The following is a 22,380-nucleotide window of genomic DNA, read 5'->3' as shown; positions in this document are numbered from 1 at the left end:
AATTTGGTTCATGTGGACCATTGTGACCACTGGGAGTTTCTCTTTATCGCATAGAATGGCCAAGAAAATATTTTGCTAGTAAAACCTTTAATGAACTAGATGAAGTGGGGCATTGTTTCCTGGGATAAGGGTGCTAATTTGTCTCACATCTTTAGTGTTTCATCTTCAATGATACACTTGTTTCTACTTCTGTTCATTCTGGTTTGCATCTCCATCCTTCAGCCACTTCCAGCTCTGCCTCCTTTCTTTTTGTAAGTGCTACTGTCTCCAAACTCTTCCTTGCATCTTCCCCCTTCCACCCGCCTCCCTCTCTTTCACACACATTTATGCTGTAAACATAAAATTCATGTGTCAGTTAAAATCTGTGCTGAAGAGGGTCTGAATACTTTGACCAATTTGGAAAATGTTTTGGAACATTTGGCAAATTGAACATTTGAACCCATTTCTTTAGTTAAATCTATTTAAAAAATGCCACCAATAACAGAGTTTGACAGGAATGAACAAATATATTTTCACCAACATCTTGATTCCCAAATAGCTATTAGCTAAGATATATTTCTATTTCTGCATGGTGTGGAGAGCTCCTTACAAAATAAAAAATAGGAAACTGGACAAGTGAAGGACAAATGAAATGTCAGGGCTAAAACTTTTCAGTATCCGAGTTATGCCTAATTACACAAGGCCTGCCAAAAGATCTTATGGAAAGATTAATCTAAATTTGAGGCTTTTGGTTAAAATCACTATCAGTACGTACAGAGCAGATCAGAAGAGGTGCACAACAGTGAGTCTCTGCACCAATCTTTAAACATGGAGGGTCTGTCATGGTTTGGTGTTGCCGATTTTGTTGAAATTGATGAAAATTACAAGAGAAAAAAAAGTACAGAAAAGTACTTTCAGATTGCGATCCACCATGTACCATCTGGAAAGTAATTGGCAACAGCTTTATTTTTCAGGTTTTGGGGGGAGGGAGGGAGGGGGGGGGGGGGTTAAACACTGTCAGTCATGGATTGGCCTCCCCAATGCAGCGGTGAATCAGCTTGACAACAGAACAAAAGGCAGTCAGCATCCAAAGATGAGCTCTGAGTATATTTCAAAAAGTCTGGAGAACCATACCTGAAAACAAAGAAATTACAAGCTTTCCTAAGATAGTTCAGGCTGCGTTGTAGAGTTAAAGGTGGCCGTTCACTTTTAAGCTTGTTAGAAATGTACAAACCATATTAACCTAATTTCCATGTCTGTTTACACATTTCAACAAAGCTGCTGCTCCTACTTCCCATTTCGAAATGTAAGGAAGTGGCTCAAGACTTGTGCACAGTGCTGTACATACAGACAAAGATACTGCATAGCCCCACACATTTAGTGCATCTGTTTTCTTTTTTTCATACACTAAATAATGATACTTTCAAGAGGTTTTCCCACAAGAGTTTAATCTTGCCAGAAACTCACTTAACTTCTTATTGGCATCGCTGTGGAGATGATAGGACATTGTATTTCTGATTTATATGCTGGCATCTGCCATTGCTTCATCTTCAGACGGTTAGCAGCTGGAAAACAACAGAAACTCCATAAAACGAAGCCCAGAAATTCTTAAAGATTATTAGATTTCCTTCTTATATAGCCAATATCAATAGAAAGTTTACTGTTTTTTGCATAAATTATATGCGTTCAGATAAGAAATGTATTCCCATTGTAAGGATAATGAGATAAATTAAATTAAACTTGTACTATACACCAAATGTCAACTGTACACTGTACATTTCCTTTCAAATGGTAATATAAAAGAAATGGCCCTAAAAACCATAGTTGAAATCATCCTGAACCCTGTAAGATCAATGCTTTTTTTTACTACTTATCTATACTGAAATGTTCATACAGAAAGAAGCATTTTAATGCAGTCTCATTAGACGTGGGCCCAGGCAGCTCTTTGACTGTGACTTGATGCAATAATCAGACTGATCTCACGCACAGCTTGTCATACATTGAAATTTATGCGGGACGTGTTGCAGTCTGATTTTAAAATATTTAGTGTATTAAAAAATAAAGCTATGACATTGTATCCACTGAGCTCCCTCAGTCCAACATGAGAAATTCCTGTCATGATTTGAAGGTTAAAGGATTTAAATGCAGGACTCAGAAACAGGTTGTAGTAAACAAAAAAAAACCAGAACCTTTCATTGAGGTTGACATCAGAGTCCCAAATTACAGCAACCTCGGAAACATGTGCATGCAGAGGAAAAACAGACAGTAAGAATGAAAGGAAAGACCGGATTATACATGCACATAAAGGTAATCTGGGGCAGGTGGAAAAAAAGACATGGCTGAACATAATCAGGATAATCACACACAAGACATAAAACTAAAGTCAAGCCAGAAACTAACGACATCAAACACAAAGTAACAAACTACACACAGAAGTAAGACACTGACACTCAGAGGAATACTTGGGGAGGGGAGCGGAGGGGAGAAAGAATCCGATGCAAATAATTAATAGACTCTAAAAGGAAACTATATTTAAGAAGTGGCAAAATGTAAAGACTAAGGATCCAACAGCAAAAATTCATAAACTCCAACAAACCCCAATTATTACAGCTCATGTTTCCATGGAATGTATGCTCCTATCACATTTGGTCTAATTGTTTTGGTAGCTAATTAAGTCACCCCTGTGGGCTCTCTTTATCCTTAAAGCTTGGGCCCCCTACCAGAGCAAAGATACTCTACCAGACGTCCTGCACCTGTGGTAGAGCATCTTTGCTGTCCCTAGGACTGCACTGTTCTGGACTGACATTTCAGATGTTGTTTCTGGGATCTCCTTTAGCCACTTGCCCAGTTTGAGGGCACCTACCCAAATACTCCAGTTACCACAGGAGCAACTCTTTCTCTCAGTCATTGGTAAAATGCCCCAAATCTTGTGGACAAATAACCCTCTTTAAATGAAGGGACAACAATGTTATCTGAAATCTGGCCGGTACAAAGTGTGGATGATTTTGAAGGGGTGACACTGAAAAAGAAGGAGAAGTCGGTTAATGTTCTGAGTGTTCTGAAATATCCCTCATGCTGATTGCCAGCGATGAGGAACAGGTGAAGGAGGCAGGTGTGGCTCAAGCCAGCGTGGAAAAGCACCACACACTCTCTCGGACAGTCCGAGAGAGTGTGAGACACTGACACTTTAAACCAGTGGGTCAATTACATATCATTAGCGTGAATGCAGTTTCTAAGTGTATTCTATTCTTATCTTGCTTTTGCACTTTTGGGTAATTTATGTTTTATGGGGAGTTTAGATAATATATTATACTGTTTACTATTAACACATAGATAACATCACTATAAGCACGGAGTCAGCGGTTTGCTCTGGACTCTGCAGTTGCAGTTAGCGGTCAGCACATTCAGCACAGCAAACTTTTGTTAATCTTCTTACACCTTTACACACACATATGCGCACACAAGGCAAACATAACTAAATTTGGTCTCTTACATACAATTGTGACATTTTTCATTTAGTCACAGTTGGATATTTTGTATAGATGTTCTCTTTGATTTGGTGGCTGCACTCCAGTGTTAACCTTCATCGTTAAGTCAAGCATTAACAGGTGGATTACAGCGTGCTTCTCAAAAATATCCCAGCAGGTGAATACTGTGCGGACACACTCACTACATCCAGTGTGCCTGTGCCTCTGTTAGAGGAAGTATGTCTGGTGCCTGATTGTGTGCCTTTATTCCTATCTGTTCTTCCTCTTCACACAGAGCCTGCTAGAATTAAAAGCTAGCCGGCTAATTAGTGTTTGGCCTCTGCTTCTTCTCTAACCACCCCCTGGTGCTCTGTGTCCTGAGTGGCTTTGACACGGCAGGCCAGCACCTAATTGGATCAACACAGTTATTCACATTATTATCTATGCTGAGGTTTTCTTTCTTCCAAATTTTTATTTGAAACACTTATAGATATAAGGATGTATAAACTGAACATTATATTCGCATGCATTTGTGCACAGTCAAACACATCGATGTTATCTTACATATGTATGTAAAACGGATTTTGTAATCTCATCTATTTGATGATAAGGTTCTGTGAGCAGTTTGCTGTTGTTGTAATGCTATTTACTATGTAAGTAAAGACTTGGGAATTAAGATAAAGACTAAGCTAAGTGCTTTATTGAAAGCTGAAGCTCATAGGAAACCCTATTTCGACAACAGTTTCATAACTGGAAATCAAACATGTCAAATTTTTCAGCATCTCTCTATTGTATTTACTTATGTCTTCAATTTAGCAATCTCTTAGGTTTCTTCTTAGGGTTTTCCTCTATATTGTCATGTTTTTCTAACTTGTCTTTAATAAGATATGTTGCTTTTTTGCCTGACTCCTTTTGATTGTTTAGTCTGCAATGTAATGTTTTAAAATCAAAAGTGGAAATCAAAAAAGTCCCTGGAAAGGGCATTTGGTTGTCTCTTCCTGTTGTATCTAAAGATTTGAATAGCTTTTTCTTTCTCTTTATTTGTGTTCCAGAAGTGTAGTTGTTAACACATTTGCCTATTGTGTGAATGAGCCCAGTCAAAGACCAAGAGGAGTCAGAAATCCACACGAGCCATCCGAAGATAATCCACAAAGTCTGTGTGGATCCACTATGGCTAAAAGACTTATTTGAACATTTGCAGTCATTTTATTTTCCCCCATGCTTTAATATTCTGTATGCAGCAATGTAACACAAAAGTTTACATTATATCCTCCAACTTTTTGTTGGAGGATATTTTGAATGTCTGTGAATACTGGCCGTGGCTTCCACCATCACCCGAAAATATACAAAGCTAGTTTCTGTTGAATACATTGGAGCATTTGGTATTTGGTATTCTTAATATACCTGCCTGTTTGTTAACGCATCAACAGCCATATAAGTTAATTTAAGTTTGTCATTACGGTTAATGGTCTCCCTGTGATCGTATATATTTATCCCGTGTGATTTATAGTCCAACACTGTATGTTGTGGAGAGGGGCTGAGCAAGAGAGGAAGATGAAAAGGGGATAAAACACAAAGTAATTATGCAAAACTATATTGAAAAAGACAGATAAAGAACAATGAAGACAGAGTGCATGTGTATCTGGGTGTGTGAATGTTGAGGCTACATAGTAGACCACTTCATCTGCTGCCCATTTGGCTCCAATTAGCTTGCAGCCCCCTCTAGCTCCAGCTTCCTCTTTCTCTACCTCCCTTTTACTCAGCCCCCTCTGTTCTCTCTTTACAGCTACCCCCTTTGCTCAGCTTCCTACACCAAACATCTCTGACACAATTACCTCCAGTAACCTTTCTGATGAGGCTCTGTGTGTGCAAGGGGGGAGGGGGCGGCAGCTACGTGCGCGGATGCACATGTATCTATGTCCGTTTTGAGGCACCATATGTGTGTGTGTGTACCTAGCCTCCTGCTGCCTTTTTCCATAACAGGCCACCACCAGGGCAGTCCCCACCGTCTGTTTTAAAATATAGGCTCACAGACTGAACAAAGCCCCCACAGTAAGCCCACTGAGCTGCACAGGGGTTGGACTGCGAGTCACTGCATTGGTATAATGAGCACTTATGGGGATTTCAACACATTAGATCAGAAGATTCCACTGTGATCCATTTTCACATGCAATGGGGAAAATGTCATTTCCTTTAAAAAAAAAAAACAACGTTTGAATGATACATTATGCTTTTGTACAATTCAGTGATGGTCAATGGTCACTTCCTATGTCATCATGCTTACACTGAAAATATCAACCAGCTTTGTCCACATGCGTGTATAGGCACGTGTTTCTGTTAATGAACTCTGTAAGTGCCGGACCAATGGGTTGTTTTAACTGCCGTGAACTTTGGTATCAAGATTACATCAGCCTGAGCACATACACGTATATTCTCATGGTCCAGTTATTAACTCAAGCTCACTCTTGGTGTTTGTACTTTCTCTAATTGGCCTGGGGTCCCCTCAGGATGAGCACTTATTGAGTCATTTGGAGTCCCTATACCAGTAGACCACCCAGGGTTAATTACTGCGAATGACCTTTGACACTGTGCCTCTGTGTTGGACATCACACCCTTTATTTCTCTCTGTTGTATCTCTTCCTCATTCAGTAATTACACATGCTGTATTTGGACTTTTTATTTTATTATTATTATTATTTATACAAAGTCATAATCTGTTCTGTAGTCCACTGCAATCTTTAAATTCTGGGATTTCTTTCTTTCTGTCAAAAATTGATAATGTTAGCAGTTTTGTTCTGCATCTGTGCTTTGACCTGCGTGCTAAACTTAGCATTCTAAAAATGTTAGCATTAGCACTAAATTACTAATAGCTCATTAGAGCTAAACAACAAATAAAGCTGAGGTCAGTAGGATAGTAATTAGATTACCGATTGACACTTCATCCAATATTTGCTCACAAATTTCTGCTAAAAGACCAAAATGTCTGTTGTGTAGTAAAAAAAGAAAGACTAAGGGATCGCTCAAATCAAGGGTGGGCAATTAGTTTCCCCCGGGGGCCACATAAGAAACTGCGACTGTTGTTGTTGTTGGCCCCCACCAATAACATGCTCAGTATTAATTTTTTTTAATCTCTTTACACACACTGGTGGGGCCCTCCACAACAGTCCCAGTTTGTCACGTGGCCCCTTGGGAAAATGATTGCCCACTCTTGCATTAAATGGCGCTTAACACCCTGGGGATCACAAATGTCTGTGCAAAGGTTTCTGGTAATCCCTTTAATGACTTTTTTTTAGGTCTAAACCAAAGTGGTGAACCAGATGGGATACTGTCTTTGCCTATCCGGAGCCCAAGTGGTAGCAGGGCTATTAATGTTTAACTAAAAATTTTAAAGACGCTGTCAGTTTTTTGGACATTGCCTTATTTGTAGACAATGTAAAAGATGTATGTGGCTTCCAGGTCTAAAAAGTGAAAGCAATGAAGTGCTTTAAACCTGCAGTCTTAGTGTGCTACCAGGGGCAGCAGGTGTGGTTGCTAAAGACTTCCAGTCCAACAGAACTGTGTGGGAAAGCGACTCTCTGATTTGACCTTTGTAAACACTTTCCTGATGAGGTTATAGGCTAACAGCTCATTTCAGGTTATACTGAATTAAAGAAGGGCTTATGTGTGTTCATCAACTAACAACTAGTTTCAGACTCAGACCCACCCCTTTATTGTCACATCTAGTTTCAAAACATCAAGGTGATGTTGGTGAAAACACTCACCTGGAGATTTCAACCCAGAATTTCACAAACCAGTAAGTTAAATTATGGTAGTGAAATCCATCATTTATACAGTCTATATTTGCAATAAGTAAAATATACTTAAAATCTATCTTTTTGTTAGCTACTGATCTTATTGAGCTCTGATTACAGCTTTCTAAATGAGCACCAGGCTTATAAAACTTAGATTTCTGTTTGTGTTATAAAGCTGGCAGGATGTTGATGTACACTACAATCTAAACTGCAACTATACTGTTGCACATAGCGCAGCCTACCATCAGGGCTCTTAAAAATTTCTGGTATCTATTTACATTACATCAGACTCTCTATGTGATAATATGATATGGATGCATCTCATGAAAGTCCTTATGAAACCGTACAGTTTCTAGAAGCTCCGTGTTGAGTTCCTGCACATTACAGTTTGGAGCTATGAGCTGTTTGGCTAGTCTGATTTGGAGATTTATGCATAGCTCCACTTTTCTCTTCGTTTGGGACAGAACAGCTGCGAAGGAAGTTTAAGACGGATGCATTATCCAACCATCTTTTATTGGTCAAAGACATGAGACTTATCATGTTGTGTTTGAGTGAGTCATGAGTGCTGGAGCAATACTCCCATTGTTGATGACCGCACCAGGCTAAAGTCCAGCTGATAGACGTGATTTATATTTAATGTTTCCTGTTGAAGTACCGTGAAAACCATAATGGTGGATTTGTTTAGTTTATCGGAAAACATAACAAATCCTTAATGGTACACTTACTATTCTGTGATGTACTATTTGTCCACACTTCAAGCAGCCAAAATGACAATATGAAAGTTATTTTACATAGGCGAATTTTTACATTTCCAGAGCAGCTGCCATTATTAAAAAGTTTGAAAAGTGAGATCAAAGTGAAAGCTGTGAATGGCTCGTGCAAAAGGAGGAAACTGGTAAGACTCTTGCAATTAGTGTTATAGCTATTTAGCTATCTAGTGACATCATTTGGTTTGGTCCAGAAATGCATCTGAATTCCATGTGTTTGGTAATGAGTACAAGGTCTTCAAGACATCCTTATTTTACTAGGCACGGATGTGAATCACTTTTTATTGTAATGTTCAGTGCTTCAGCATTCAGAAACTGCAAAATGGCCTGTGGACAAGGCTAACCCAGTGTTGAGAAAACACTAAAGATCAAAGACACTGCCCATTGACATTAAGTGCCCCAGCCTCCAGGTGGTGAAGGTACAGCAGAGTATAAGCTGGTATGGATGCAGTGGTTTTTATTCCGGGTTAGAGTGGGGACAGAGGTTAACCGACTGACAGTTAACAAATGGTCTCCCAGCTTTTATAGATCTGAGGAAAGGAAACCAGAACACACACACACACACACACACACACACACACACACATGCCACTAAAAAGTGAAGAGGAGGGGACTAACTGTGGCCACATTTACAAGAAAACTTCAACAAGCAGCCTAAAGCGAAGAGGGTTTCCTTTAGGAGTGCATGCTCTTTTTTTACCTCCTGACACAAACAAATGATTGGTGTTATCGAATCAAACATTAATGATAGACAATGACCATTTTTGGGCAGGGCTACTGGTGGAATGGATCTTTAAGAATTCATTTCCCCCAAAGGGTGAGTGGTAAAACAAAATAAACTAAAATAAAAAAATAATTTATGTTTTGCTGCTTTGATGAGATGCCCATCCATGAGTTTGGCAAGCAACCAAAGCATGGTTACCAGTAAGCCTAACTAGAAACCACCCAAACAGCACGTATCTCCACACGGCCACTTCATTCTCTCAATTCATTATCTTAATGTTAGAAAATGTCCATCTGGAACCAGATCAGCACCAAATTGGCCACTGCAGTAGACATTAATTTAAAAAATACTTGGATGGGGCTTTGTGCATGAACGAATTCTGAATATGTTTGTTGCTGAGATTATTATACGACTATTTTGTAGAGGCTCCCAAAGCCTCTTTTAGTCCCCTTTGAGATGCACTCTTTTCGTTTAATCTGACAGCATCTGAAGGCATCAGTTTCATGTCTGCCCGCTTTTGTCAGTTTTGCTATTAACATTTACCTCTCACTTTTATCACTGCTCAAGTCTGCGTGCATAGCCTGACCTTAATGAATAGGCACAAACAATAAAGGACTGTTTGTCAGTGTCTGCATCCTGCATTGCTCAGCTTACTAAAAGACATGTATTGGAAACGCCTTCAAAAGCAACAACATCAGAAAAAAAACAGACTTTTGTGACTCACCCATCTGTCAGACTCTGTCTCTCACAGTTATATGCTTCTGAAACTAATGTCACAGAAGCCGCCTTTGTGGCGTCAACAAATATCAAATATTTGTTAAAACCAGCTTTTTTTTCTTTTCTTTTTTTGCATACTAGACTAAATCTGAATATGTGTTTTCATTTCAACACTAGACATCTCTCCAAAATCACCAAACACCTTTTTTTTCTTCATGTTGAGGTTTGTCTCACTCAAATGGAGGCACAGTCTCAGCAGTAAAGAAAAAGAAAAACAGGAGTAAAATCATTTATGAACATTTCCAAAGCGAGAAAGTTTATTTATTTATGCATAGCAACTTCATTAAATAATCCCAAACACAGAGACAGGTCATCTTCTAACAGTAGATGATACTGTGGTTGTCATTTTAGGGTCTGCATCTTATAGACCCTGTGCACGAGAAAATGCTAACTTCCTGGTTTGAGACTGAATGTGGGGTTGTACATTTCCGGTAGCTTTACTTTGCGGTCAATCGCTACTGCGAAGATATCCTCCAAAATCATGTCCAAAACTCGAAAACGGAAAGATCGCGTTAAGTTACAAAGAGCAGAAGGTGGGAACACTCACCGCTGTTGTGTCATAAAAAATCTAATGATCAATTTTGATGTTTAAAGAGTTTAGATCGATCAGTTGTTTACATCACTCAACACAAGCAGAACTGCATTACTGCAGCAGAAGACACATCATCCACATTCAGAAGCACATCTCTGTATAGTGACTGGTCTTATGATTTAAACAGGCAAATGTTCAGCATTCAAACTACAGGTGAAGAATAGTCAAACCAGATGTTTCCCCGTTATGTCGATATCAGCTAGTCAAGTACACACCTACACAGCATGTTAACAAACCGTGAAAAAAGCCACACAAAAAATGAATGATTGCTGGTAACGGTTTCTATACATTAGTATTTACGAAGGGTATGTTGTGACTTACCTTCAAAATTACAGTGGTCCCTTGCTAATAACACGGTTCACTTTTCACCTCGCTGTTTCACAGATTTTTTTAGTGCAAGTTTGCACGGGTTTTTTTACGTCACATTGTGTCCTGCGTCCTGATTGCTGCAGACGATCTCCTCCGTGACGTCTCTCCTGTACAGTACAGAATCGCTGCATCGATCGCTAGCAGTGTGACTCTGAAGTGCAGTACTGTATGTCCACGATGTCCACGAAACGCTTTGCATCGTCAAAAAATAAAATTGGCTACTTGATTTCACCTATCGCTGGTTATTTTTAGAACATAACACCCGCGATAAACGAGGGACAGCTGAGAAATATAACATTTGAATCCCTTTTCTCTTTTGCTCTGAGGCACGGGGAAAAAATATCGACAAGTCGATGAACATCATTTACAGATATATTGGGTAAATGCCCAAGACATCTATAGAAATGTAAATCACTGCTTGATTCATTCATTTGCTTAACTTGTTTTGGACCATAAACAGGGCGTGAATAGGACACCGGAAACAAAGCTCCCCACAGGAGTTTCCGCACCGGAAGTAGCATGCTAACGTGCACATAGTCAATTCCATGCTGAAGTTTACCAATTGTCTAATTGGTTTGCTAAAGCGTGCATGGATAGCTAGATATAAGATGATTCCTCTCTAATTATCTAAGTGTCAAAGTGTAGCAAGAATGTGAAGAAACTTCTCAATCCATGCATAATTTCAGTTGATGTGCAGTAAGTTCTTGAGGGATGGATGAGTACTGCCACTTGTTCCATCACATTTCCGGGTATGCCTCAATGAACTTGTAAAGAACACAAAGATTAAAGTGACTAGTGCTGAGAACTGCATTACATTGGTAAACATCAGCACTAGTCACTTTTAAACTTGATTGAAACTGCACAATGAAGCACTATGCCAGCCACGGCTAGTGCAAAATCTGCAACCAATTAGAGAAAATCAATAGTAACTATTAGTAATTAAGATCTATGTACAGTACTTGCATGTTCTGTGGCTTTTGACCATATCGCAGTAGATGACTGTGTGACATGGTTAACTGGCACCGAATAAAATCTCATTTTGTCTCGTGACAATAAGCAAACATGTAGCAGCTTGCTACCCTCCCCTTGCATGCCCACATTAGTGGTTTTCTTCAGTCTTTGCTACATGAATACACGATAAGATTAAGAGATAATCATGTTTAACTGTGATTTAGATGGAAGCAAATTACCATTAACCAAGAACAACCTGAAGTATTACATCCAGCAAGTTAGAAACAATTTAAACGTGTACAACTTTAGGCCCAGAATAACAGCGTACGCAGTATCCATCACTTTTGGTTCTTTTGCCGTCTCTTAAATAACCAGCCAAAACTGAATTTGTTACAAAACACAAAGAAGAAACAGCATGAAATCAGGGAGCCCTCCAGAACCCATACTGGACATCAAACAGTGTTCTCAGGGTTCAAACAATTTTCCTCTTCAGCGATCACATATCTATTCACTTCTGTTCCAGCCCATTATTCAAGCAAGCTGTTTAACCCGCGCCCATGACCATGGGTCAGACGTTCAATTAAACTAGTAAATCTGAGTGAATCAAGCTGGAATATATCCTGCTTCCAAGATGAACCCGATTCAAGTTGACCGGCTCAGGCTGTGGTCACAGCAGTGCACCCATTCACTCGTTTGCTGGGTTTTTTTCACTTGGCTGTAAACGGACACCATTAGCCAGTAGGGTCGTTAAGCCACTTTAGGCCAATTAACGTTCCTTGACACGCAACACACTCAGCTGGAAAGCTCGTGTTTAGGTTTTAACAAAGACAAAAGAAGTGGGAGACTGTGAGGAGCACGAAAGCTGTTTTTTATTTAATGCTTAATAACAAAACATCCATTATTGTGTTATGCTGGCTGCAAATTAAAGACTGACGCTTTTCAAAGAGGGAGTGAAAGGAAGGAAATGAGAAGGAGCGGAGAGGTAGAAAGGTCAGGTAAGGAGAGACCGAAAAGGAAAGGATGTGAGGCAGTGAATCAGAACTTGGTGTTGATTTCAATCTGTATCCCACGGTAATTTACAGTATTTTTAGTCTTACTAGAGGATTTTTGAGCATCCTGAAATGCTTTAATGACTACACGAACACATTGCTCATTCAATAACTACAAGACATAAAAGGGAAACAGAAAAGCACTTGCTACAATATACTGTAACATCTGTAATCAGCAAAATGAAATGATGACAGCTAAAAAATGTTGCGGTTTCCAAATAACAGAGAAGAGAGGAAGAGAGAGAGAGAGAGAGTGAAAAAGGGAAACCCTTAAATGACTCAGTGAAAAATATTTATTCAAAAACAAGCAAAAACAGAGAAAAATGCTGAGAAGATGTAGTGCTCTTTAGGTGATTATAGCCTTAGTCCCCAGCCCTGCAATAAAAACTTCATATAAATATATAAGCTGTGTATTTACCAAATACAACCACAGTGCTGTTTAGAGCCCTGTCTGAATTCTGCTACAAGGTACATGTTAAGTTCCTACCAGACAAGCAAGAGAGAGGTTCTCTGACACGCTGTATACAACCAAATGAAAGGGGAAATGGGAAGCACATTGCAACAGATTACATAATGTTGGTCTTGTATACTTTGATTACAGACCATGAGGCCAAGTGCATCATGCATATATAAACGAGGTAGATACACAGTGAAACTGACATAAGTTTCACATATATGCACACACAAATGCGTCCACTGAAGGGAGGGAACAAAGAATCAGCAACAAGGTGGATGGTTACAGAGTAGATGAGATCGGTTTCTATGCTTTGACATGCAACTGTGTTTTGTCAGGCCTATCCATATGGCTGCACTGACTATGCCACAAAGAGAGCATTGTTTCTGTGTGGAGCCTGATTTCCTACTCCAGCTAGGAAACACAGTTAGTTTGCGTTGCGCTGAATCCCACTGAGGTTTCTGGAACTATCTGCATGTAAAATACATTTAAGCATATGTCCTGCTAAAGATGTTATATTTAGTAACGTGTTATCATGTCTATGCTTCCTTATTCCGGTCCTTTGCTGTGTCCCATACTACACACTGAACAAACCATTCTTGTATTCTTCGGGTTTTCCACCACTCTTCTTATATTTGCTGTGGCAGCAGATTGCAGTACATTCTGCTCTCGTGCACTTCCCAAGCCAACAAACAGTCATTGACAGTCACTCACTGAACGCATCAATTTGTCAAGTGTGTGATGGTGAGAAAAGTTGCCTTTCATGTGTAGTTAACTGCAATACTTTACCTTAACATGACCCTCACTGTCACTTGTACAACAAAAATAGTGAATATGACCACTTTCCAGCAGAATTACACAGCCTCGACATGTACTCATGAAATCTTCCAAATTTGTAAATTTATGGTTCAGTGTAGCGTGTTCACATTCTTCACCTGTCCAGGGACTGCCCATCTACCTGCCACATGGAGGCAGTGTACAAAGTATGTGCAACAACCAGTCTGCGGGCCACTCTTGCTTCTGCTGTTATTGGTCCATCAGCTAGCCGCGTAGAAGAACAAAGTTATAACACACAAAGCTGAATGTAACCAAATGTTAAAAACAATGACAAGTATCTAGCATGGTTAGTGCTGTTCATATTGTATTGTTTGATCTTTTATGGCTTTTTTTCCCACAGTTCTCCTGTTCCCAGTTAGCTCCTCAGTCAATCCCTTCCGTATTCCCACGCGTTTCTCAACCAATCAACATTCGTGAAATGCTTATGTCATCAGTGATGCACAGTCAGTCAGGCTCTTTCTGGCCTGCACGAGAGCATGTCTGAGGTGGGTGAACCCCCTGTCCTAACAAAAACGTGTATGCAGACGGACAAATTTGCGGAACTATAAATTAGCCATAACTATACCTTGCTGGAAGCAGATGACATATGGGTATGCCGGAGCAGGAATAGGAAAGAAAAGGAGAGGGAGCAACAATAGAGTTCAGCAAGAGAGTTTAGACTGACTGGTTTCATTGTGCTGATCTGGGCCCGAAGTGCCACTTAGCCAAATGATGACAAGTAAAGAGACAGTTTGTTGCTCACACCTTAAAATAAATAAGTGGCTGTAAGTTTCTTGGAGCCACTCTTTCATTGTCTGCACCCTTGCTTTGTTTTTTGCTTTCTAAAAAAAATCTTTTTTCTCATTATTGTCTCCACTGTCTTCATCTTTTGCCCATCATCTTCTCTTGTTTCCCTGCATCACGCTTTCTGCTTACCTATCCCTGTGATTTCAGCTAATCGGCTTTGCCTCTGCTATCTCTCCCTCTGCTCCCACCCCCAACCCCAACCCCTCCCCTTCGGATACTCAAAGCCATATCTAATTGTAACCATCTGTGTGTTTGATGATTACAGTGGTAGCTCTGTCAGACTCTGAGAAACGCAAGTATAGCACAGAGAGGCGGCACCTACACATGCACGTGTGTGCAGATAAACACACACATACAGACACACACACATCTGTGCCATTGATGACTCCAGAGAAGAAGGGAAAAAAACGCATAGGAAGCAATTTCAAAGTGTCTCCTCCCAATTCATGTCACTGTGGTAAATATTTTCATATCATGGTTTTGTGAAGTGACAGTGGTCCAAACCGCAAGGATAAGGATTTCACAGAAATGGAAATGGGGGTGACAAATCGTTGGATAAATGGTCCTCTTCCTCTTTTCTGTATGCCCTGGGAAAATATAATAGTGCCAGGCTTTGTGCATTGTGCTGCTGATTTTCTCAATTAGAAAGAATGCTGTTTTTGTCCTCCAAAACAAAAGAATTACATGGATTTGAAATTAAAGAAAGCTGGGGCAAAGAGGGAAGAGAGGCAGGAGCAGAGGGCATGAGAGAAGAGGAAGAGCGGCGATCTGGTTTCCTGCTTGTTAAGAGGAGAAGAGTAAGGGTTTGGGCTTTTTTCCTCATCAAGTTAGTAGAAGCAGATGGGAATCTCAAAAACACATTTGAGAAAATGCCGTTGTATATTCTCACTTATAATCACCTATTGAAACCCAAAGAAATCTGAGACTCTCTGTTCCTCTGAAGGATGTAGTAGAAAGAAGGATCCAGGTTTCTCGCATTTTCTTTCTGCTGCCATTTAAAAGTAAATCCACTTAAGTTTATTACTCTGGTATAAATGCCCTGTCCTCCAAAGCACATTGTTATAAACACATTAAGTAGTTCCTTTAAAAAAATTTAAAATGCTTGATAAATATTTTGACCTACGAAGGCTAAGTTATAGGTTGTATGTGCAGTCCGTTCTGGGCCACTCCAGTGGCACTCCAGCACGACCATTAGAAAGCTGGATTTTCTTACAGCGCTGTGCTACTTTGGATTGTGCTCTCAAGTCGAGCGAAATGAGCAAGTAGTCGTTACGGTTTTGCTGTCAATAAGAATTCAATTCAATTCAATTTTATTTATATAGCGCCAAATCATAACAACAGTCACCTCAAGGCACTTTATATTGTAAGATAAAGCCCGTACAATAATAAAAAACCTGACAATCATATGACTCTGTATGAGGAATCACTTTTGCGACAGTGGTAAGGAAAAACTCCCTTTTAAAAGGAAGAAACCCATGGTAGACCCCGGCTCAGGGAGGGGCAGCCATCTGCTGGGACCATTAAGAGGTGAGGGGAGGAAGACAGGACAAAGACACGCTGTGGAAAAGAGCTACAGATGAATAATAACTAAGAACATGTGAAAGGAGTAAGGAAAACATTTGTGGAGGAAGACAACTTTCAAAAGACCTGTAGCTAAGAGTATATTAATGGTTCTGCTTATAAACTATGACTAAAAGTGAATGCAGTATGTACAATTTTCTCCAATAAGGAGTCTAAATTCTTTCAGCTTGTTAGTGAAGATTGGTGTAAAAAACATGAAAGACAGGAAATATTAGTCGCTCTCCTGCCAGGCAGTGAGCCCTCTGCTACTGCCAGTTTGGTCCGCTCACCAGTTTATAAGCGTTTAGTGTTCTCCAGTTAAGAACTATGCAGCCACTCTTAAAAATGCAGACACACAGATGCTAAGGTGGTGAGCAGATGTGCACGAGCTGGTAATTCTGGACCATGATCAGCATGTGAACAAGCACTTGGCGTGGATGCAGTGGATTCTAGTTTATGAAAATGCTTTCTGTTGAATATGTTGCATCATTAAGATGACAGAAAGTGAAGCTCTTTACAAGAAAGAACTAGATCTTGGCAGTAGGCTAAACAAGGGGATCCTAAGATTCTCCGGAGACTGAGACAGGACCATCTGATACTACAATCCAGGATGCATTCCTACCTAAAACACACCGACAGAGGATTTATGCATAGCTCTTATTCCAAAAATGTTACCTGTTCCACTTTTTAGCTGCTCAACTCTGCATCCTGTTTCTCATTTCTTCTTGTCTAGCTCTTGAGATATTTTACCAAGCTGCTTTGCCAGAACACGCTGTGGGAGCGCAGCTGTAAGAACATGTTCTCTTTAGCCACCCAGCCATCCCTTCCTCTTCCTTGTATCTTTCTGCCATTCCTTCTCATCTCCCTCTCCCTCTTCATAGTATCCCCACTCTTCATTTCCTGTATCATGGTTGTATCGGGATGTGTGTGTGTAATGTGGGAAGAGCCTTGACAGGATTTATAAACTCCCAATGGATCAGCTGTCTGTGAATGTATTGTTACCAAAGCAGCTTCTTGATAATATTACAGCTGTCTAATGTGTGAATGGGCCAAAACTTCTCGCAGGGGAAGAACATGCACAACTTGGAGACAACATCTAAACACATTCACATCATTCACTAACTACATCCTCCACAGAGCTCATTACAAATGAAGACTCTCCAGTCTCACCTTTTGAGACTTTTAAACAAGTCAGCATGCTTTTGAATGTTTTCTCTCATATTTATGTACACTGTTATGGTCATGCTCATACTCCAGGCCTAAATTTGAAATAATGGGGTCAGTGTCTGTGCAAGTCCCTGAGAGCCAAAAGCTCCTCTAAACATTTTAAGATTTTCTTTTTCTCTTTTCTTGGCTCTGTATGATGTCACTGTGAGCCAGTATCCCGAGCACACAGCTCAAGCTGTGATCATAGAACAGCCACCCAGCTGCTGTTTATACCTTGTGTTTATAAGAGACAGCCAATCAGAAGAAGGTTTGCTTAAAGGGAGGAGCAGAGTTGTTTAGGACAGCTGATGAACTCTGGGGCAGCACTGCAGTCTAAGATAAGATAAATGCGGGTTATTTTGAGCCGTGGATCATGTAAAGCTTCTCTTGTAGTCAAGAATAAAAAAAGTTGAGAAAGAACTTAGCATAACAGGTCCAAAAGGCCAAGCTTATATTATTTCTGGAAGCCAAAAGAACCCAAGCACTTATTGGTACTAACAAATTAATAATAATAAAGATAAAAACATTAGTGAGGTGGCACTGGTGGTGCTGTTGTGAATGGATCGCATATTTGAGGGGATGACAGAGTGGGAAAACTGAGACTTACCACGTGTGTTAGAAGTGGTCAAAATTGTATGTGTCCTGGCATGAGGATGGTAAAATGGTATGCCATATGACAATCTGCAGCCTTCTATATTACGTTTCACTTGGACCGGAGGCAAACTCAGAGAAAATAACCATTTTTAAACTTAATTGTTGTTTCAGCACAGTTTTTTCAACATGCTAAGCTGGAGAATCCACCAAAGCAAGTTCAATCTGTGTCAATTTTAAGGTCTTAAGACCTTTGTGATATAGATTTTTAATGCTTAGGCGTCTGGGTCTGAACACATCATCTTGTCACTCCATGCACTAGCCCTAGGCTGTGTAAGAGGAAGCTACCAATAGCTGGTCAGGAAACATTTGTGTGGTTTTTTTTTTTAGCAAAGCCTGAAGACTGACAAATGTTTCTGTTCTGATGATGTGTTCTTTTTAATAAGCCTGTTGGTTACAAAGGAAAAATTAACTTGGAAAACTCACACAGGCTAGCTTTATTATTATTTGTATTAGTCAAAAATCAAATGTCTAACAAATTAAAATCCAGCAGATAAACACTGTTTGAAACTTAAGCATCACTCTACATATATGAATCTACACAAGAGAGATTTTTCCATGTTACATAATCACTATGAGCAAGCTTCCGTGCACATACCACATGCTGACACTTTCATTTCAACAAACCACCCTGTCAGAATACTATATCATTATTAAATCAGCTTTCCTTGAATGCATCTCCCTCTTTCTTTCTCAGTCTTTGAACCTCTCCCAGCTCTTTTCAACTCTATAGTTCCTGCAGTGATATTAATCTTGTCAGAATCAGGAATAAGTAAAGGAATAAGTAATAAGTTAAAAATGTTCGTCATATTTGGAGTTGTCTTTGAGGCCGCAAATATACTGGCTGACTAACATGTTAAAGACATCTTTATTTAAAAATATAAATGACAGTTAACGTCACTGTTTAGCTGGCAGCACCTCCAGTCTTCACAGTGTGCACATCCAAACACAACAGCTCGATGCCAGTCAGGCGTGATGCTACAGTTATTTGGCACCATCTAGTGACCATTTTTATCTATCACGATTATCTTGGGAAGAGTAATGATTTTCTGATCTGCACACAAGTCCTGATGCACATCTGTTTCTACCATTAAAAACACAGAAAAAATGAAGATGAAAATATTTCTATCAAGTTTCTCGTAATAAAGTTTGTCATACCTGATTCCCTTTCATACAGCTGCCAGTGTGCATTAGCATAAAAAAAGATCTTTTGGATGAAATAATTAAAAAAATAATATATATGCCTAAAATTTTGATTTTAAGCAGTCTGATCACTTGAAATATTTCCATGTAAATTTGTTCCCTAAGCACAATGTAAAACATTAAATCTCATCAAATCTGGTCAAATGAAATTTACTCAGCTGGTATACAGTGCCAAGCATATTTTGCTTAATGATCAATTATTTTAATAAATAAACCTCTATTTTATATATTTAAAATGCATTTAACTTGCACAGAATTATAACTGTTCTGCTTGACAGATATCATGCTGGAAGGCTTAAAATGTAACCATAAATATGCATCTCAGCTAGCATTTTACAGCAAAGAAGGAAGTGAGATCTTCAAATGAAAGAGCAGCAAACTCAGTGTAGTACGGTACCACAGTTAGAGACGCACATTTTACCCACACTTTTAAAGGGAACTTATCTAAAGTGTTGAATACACAAAGGTTTCTATGAAAACTTTGCCACTGGCTCAGCATGCAGGAGAACTTCATGTAATTGCGTTTTTTTGTTTTTGTTTTTTTTGTTACACAACACATCTTGTGAGTTAACTCTCATTTTATGTGCATGAGCTTTCTTCTTAGCAAAGAAACAGATGTCTTCTAATTCAATTACTTATCCTTTGTGCTAAGTCATTTATCAAAAAGAGTTTAAGGCCCACTCAAGCCTTGGCGAGTGTTTCAGCAGACATTATCTACAATAAAAACGCACAAGACTTCAACCTCCTCAAAGTAAGCAGCTCTTACCTCTGTATTTCTTAACAATGACCCTAGATAGTTGTGTACAACTGAAGCTTTAATGAACTTGTGGGCTTGTCCTAGTCAATGTCTGTTCTGTTCTTGTTTAATTTTATAAAGAAAAATGTCCGTGATGAACTAAAACTAAAACCTTAAGACTGCACTGCATATATTTGACCCCAAAACACTTGTTTGCTAAATGAAACATTTTTAAATATTCAAAGAGTGTGTGAAATGCCCCCAACAGAAATGCAACTGGTTGAAGATCTGACTGCACTGACCTGTTCTAAAAAAATGCTGACAGGTAGGCAAGAAAACCTCTCCCTGTTATATTTTGATAACATGGTGCTTTACAGTATTTCCCCAAGGGCCACATGAGATCAAGACATATTGTGACAGGTCAATTAATTTCATCTACTTCAGCAGAAAATCCTTAACGATATCAAGGCTCAACTAAACCACTGTAGGTACAGATTAGGCAGGAAAGACACCGGTGAAGAGGCACTTAGCTTTAAGAACTAGCGTGATCCCAGCATCATTCAAACAGTGGGGCTGTTTTGTGGCAAAGGATCTGTGCGGACAGTTTGATCATTAAACTCAAGTCCTTATTTTTTAAAGTTTTTTAGTCATATCTGAAACCTTGATATTAACGATTGTGAACTTCCTCTGGAGGTGTCAGTACCAGCGCTGTAATCTTGAATCAATGGCCAAACACGACAGCCCTTCAGATTAAATATTTGCGTTCATTTAGCCAGATGAGTTTGTAGATTATCTGCTCTAAATGCAAATAACAAGCTGCTGATCAAGTTTTTCCTCTTTATGACTTGACTAATCAGGAAATCAGGGACTGAAAAAAATTATATCGGACATATACTGCCCTAAATTATATAATCCAATGCATGCCATTTCTGCATAAATAACAATTTATCTATTTTTATATTTAGCTGGTATTTCTGACCTTAATATTTAAGATGATTTGTGGCTGAAATCTGAATAGAAGCCATTAGCTTATCAGCATACCACACCATCAATCAAATAAGTAGCCACAGACAAGTAGCTCTCCTGCAACAAGTTAATTAATATGCCCAATGTGCACAGAGCTAAGAAAACCAGATCAAACATCACTGGATTAACCAAGACAACAAAACAGTGGTAGCATTGTATGCAACACACTGATACTTTTAGTGACCTTTTTTGCAGTTGTCTTCTAAATTGCTAACTGTTTCTCTACACTGTTATTATTATTATTTTTTAATATCTGTATTTAGTGTGGGGCAGCATGGTGGCACAACAAAAATGTCCTGGGTTGGTTCAAATCCACCCTGGGGTCGGGGTCTTTAAGTGTAGAGTCTGGACGTTCTCCCAGTGTCTGCATGGGTTCTCTCTAGGTGCTCCGGGTTCCTCCCACAGTCCAAACACATGCATTCAGTGGGGTTACGTTAACTGGTGATTCTAAATTGGGCCATAGGTATGAATTTAATTATGAATGGTTGTCTGTCTCTATGTGTTAGCTCTGCTACAGACTGGCGACCTGTCCTGGGTGTACTCTGCCTCTCGTCTTATGGCAGCTGGGATTAATGAATTGATGACTGATGGATGGGATGAATTCAGTGTCCTCCTGCATTTACAGATCCCAAATCTATAAATATTTTTGTTACTTTTTTAAAATCCCAGATACTTTCCTATTCAGACCAAGTCTTTATCTTTGCACTACTTCCAAGCACTTTGCAACTTGTTCTCTAATGTGTGCATTTCTATTGTTTTTGTATATATTTCTCTTGTTTTGTATATATTTGTATTGTTTGCTATTAATTCCTGCTGTCTACTACTATTTATATTTTATTCCGGCACAGTTGGTGTGAAGCACCCACAATTTTGTTGTACATGTACAATGACAATAAAGGCCTATTCTATTCTATTCTTCATCAACCTCTTCAGTGTCTCCACATCAACAACAAGCTTCGCAGTGGCTTAATCCTGCTCATGTGTCTAAGCCAAACAATGAAAACTCCAGGGTCATTGCTCTGTAACAACCAACCCTGGCCTATCTAACCTCCACTGATCTCTGATTGTCGAACATTTCTTGACACTGACTTTTGTGAATACCAGAGAGAATCAGAGCTTCTTAATATTTCTCCTGAATCCATCAGTATGCAGTTAGAAAACATGAATGACACATGCATGGATAATCCAAGGTCAATATCAGTTCTAAAGTGAATCCAGTGGAGGTCACTGTTGCGTGGGAGCTGGTCCTCATGTGTCACCTCAGGGCAGAATTTTACCAACACAAACTCCTGAGTATGAGCTGACCTCAGAGTAACCTTCTTGGATCCAGATGTAAGCGTGTTGCAGAGGCAGAGGTGAATACAGGATTCCCGTCTGCATAATGCAGGACAGCCTCCAGCTGAGAAGGCACTGCAGCAGCAGCCCCACACCTCACATCACATGCACGTTGCATAC

The sequence above is a fragment of the Rhamphochromis sp. 'chilingali' genome, assembly GCF_963969265.1.
Source record: "Rhamphochromis sp. 'chilingali' genome assembly, chromosome: 11".
In the NCBI taxonomy this organism is placed as follows: Eukaryota; Metazoa; Chordata; class Actinopteri; order Cichliformes; family Cichlidae; genus Rhamphochromis; species Rhamphochromis sp. 'chilingali'.
This window is presented reverse-complemented; position numbering follows the sequence as displayed.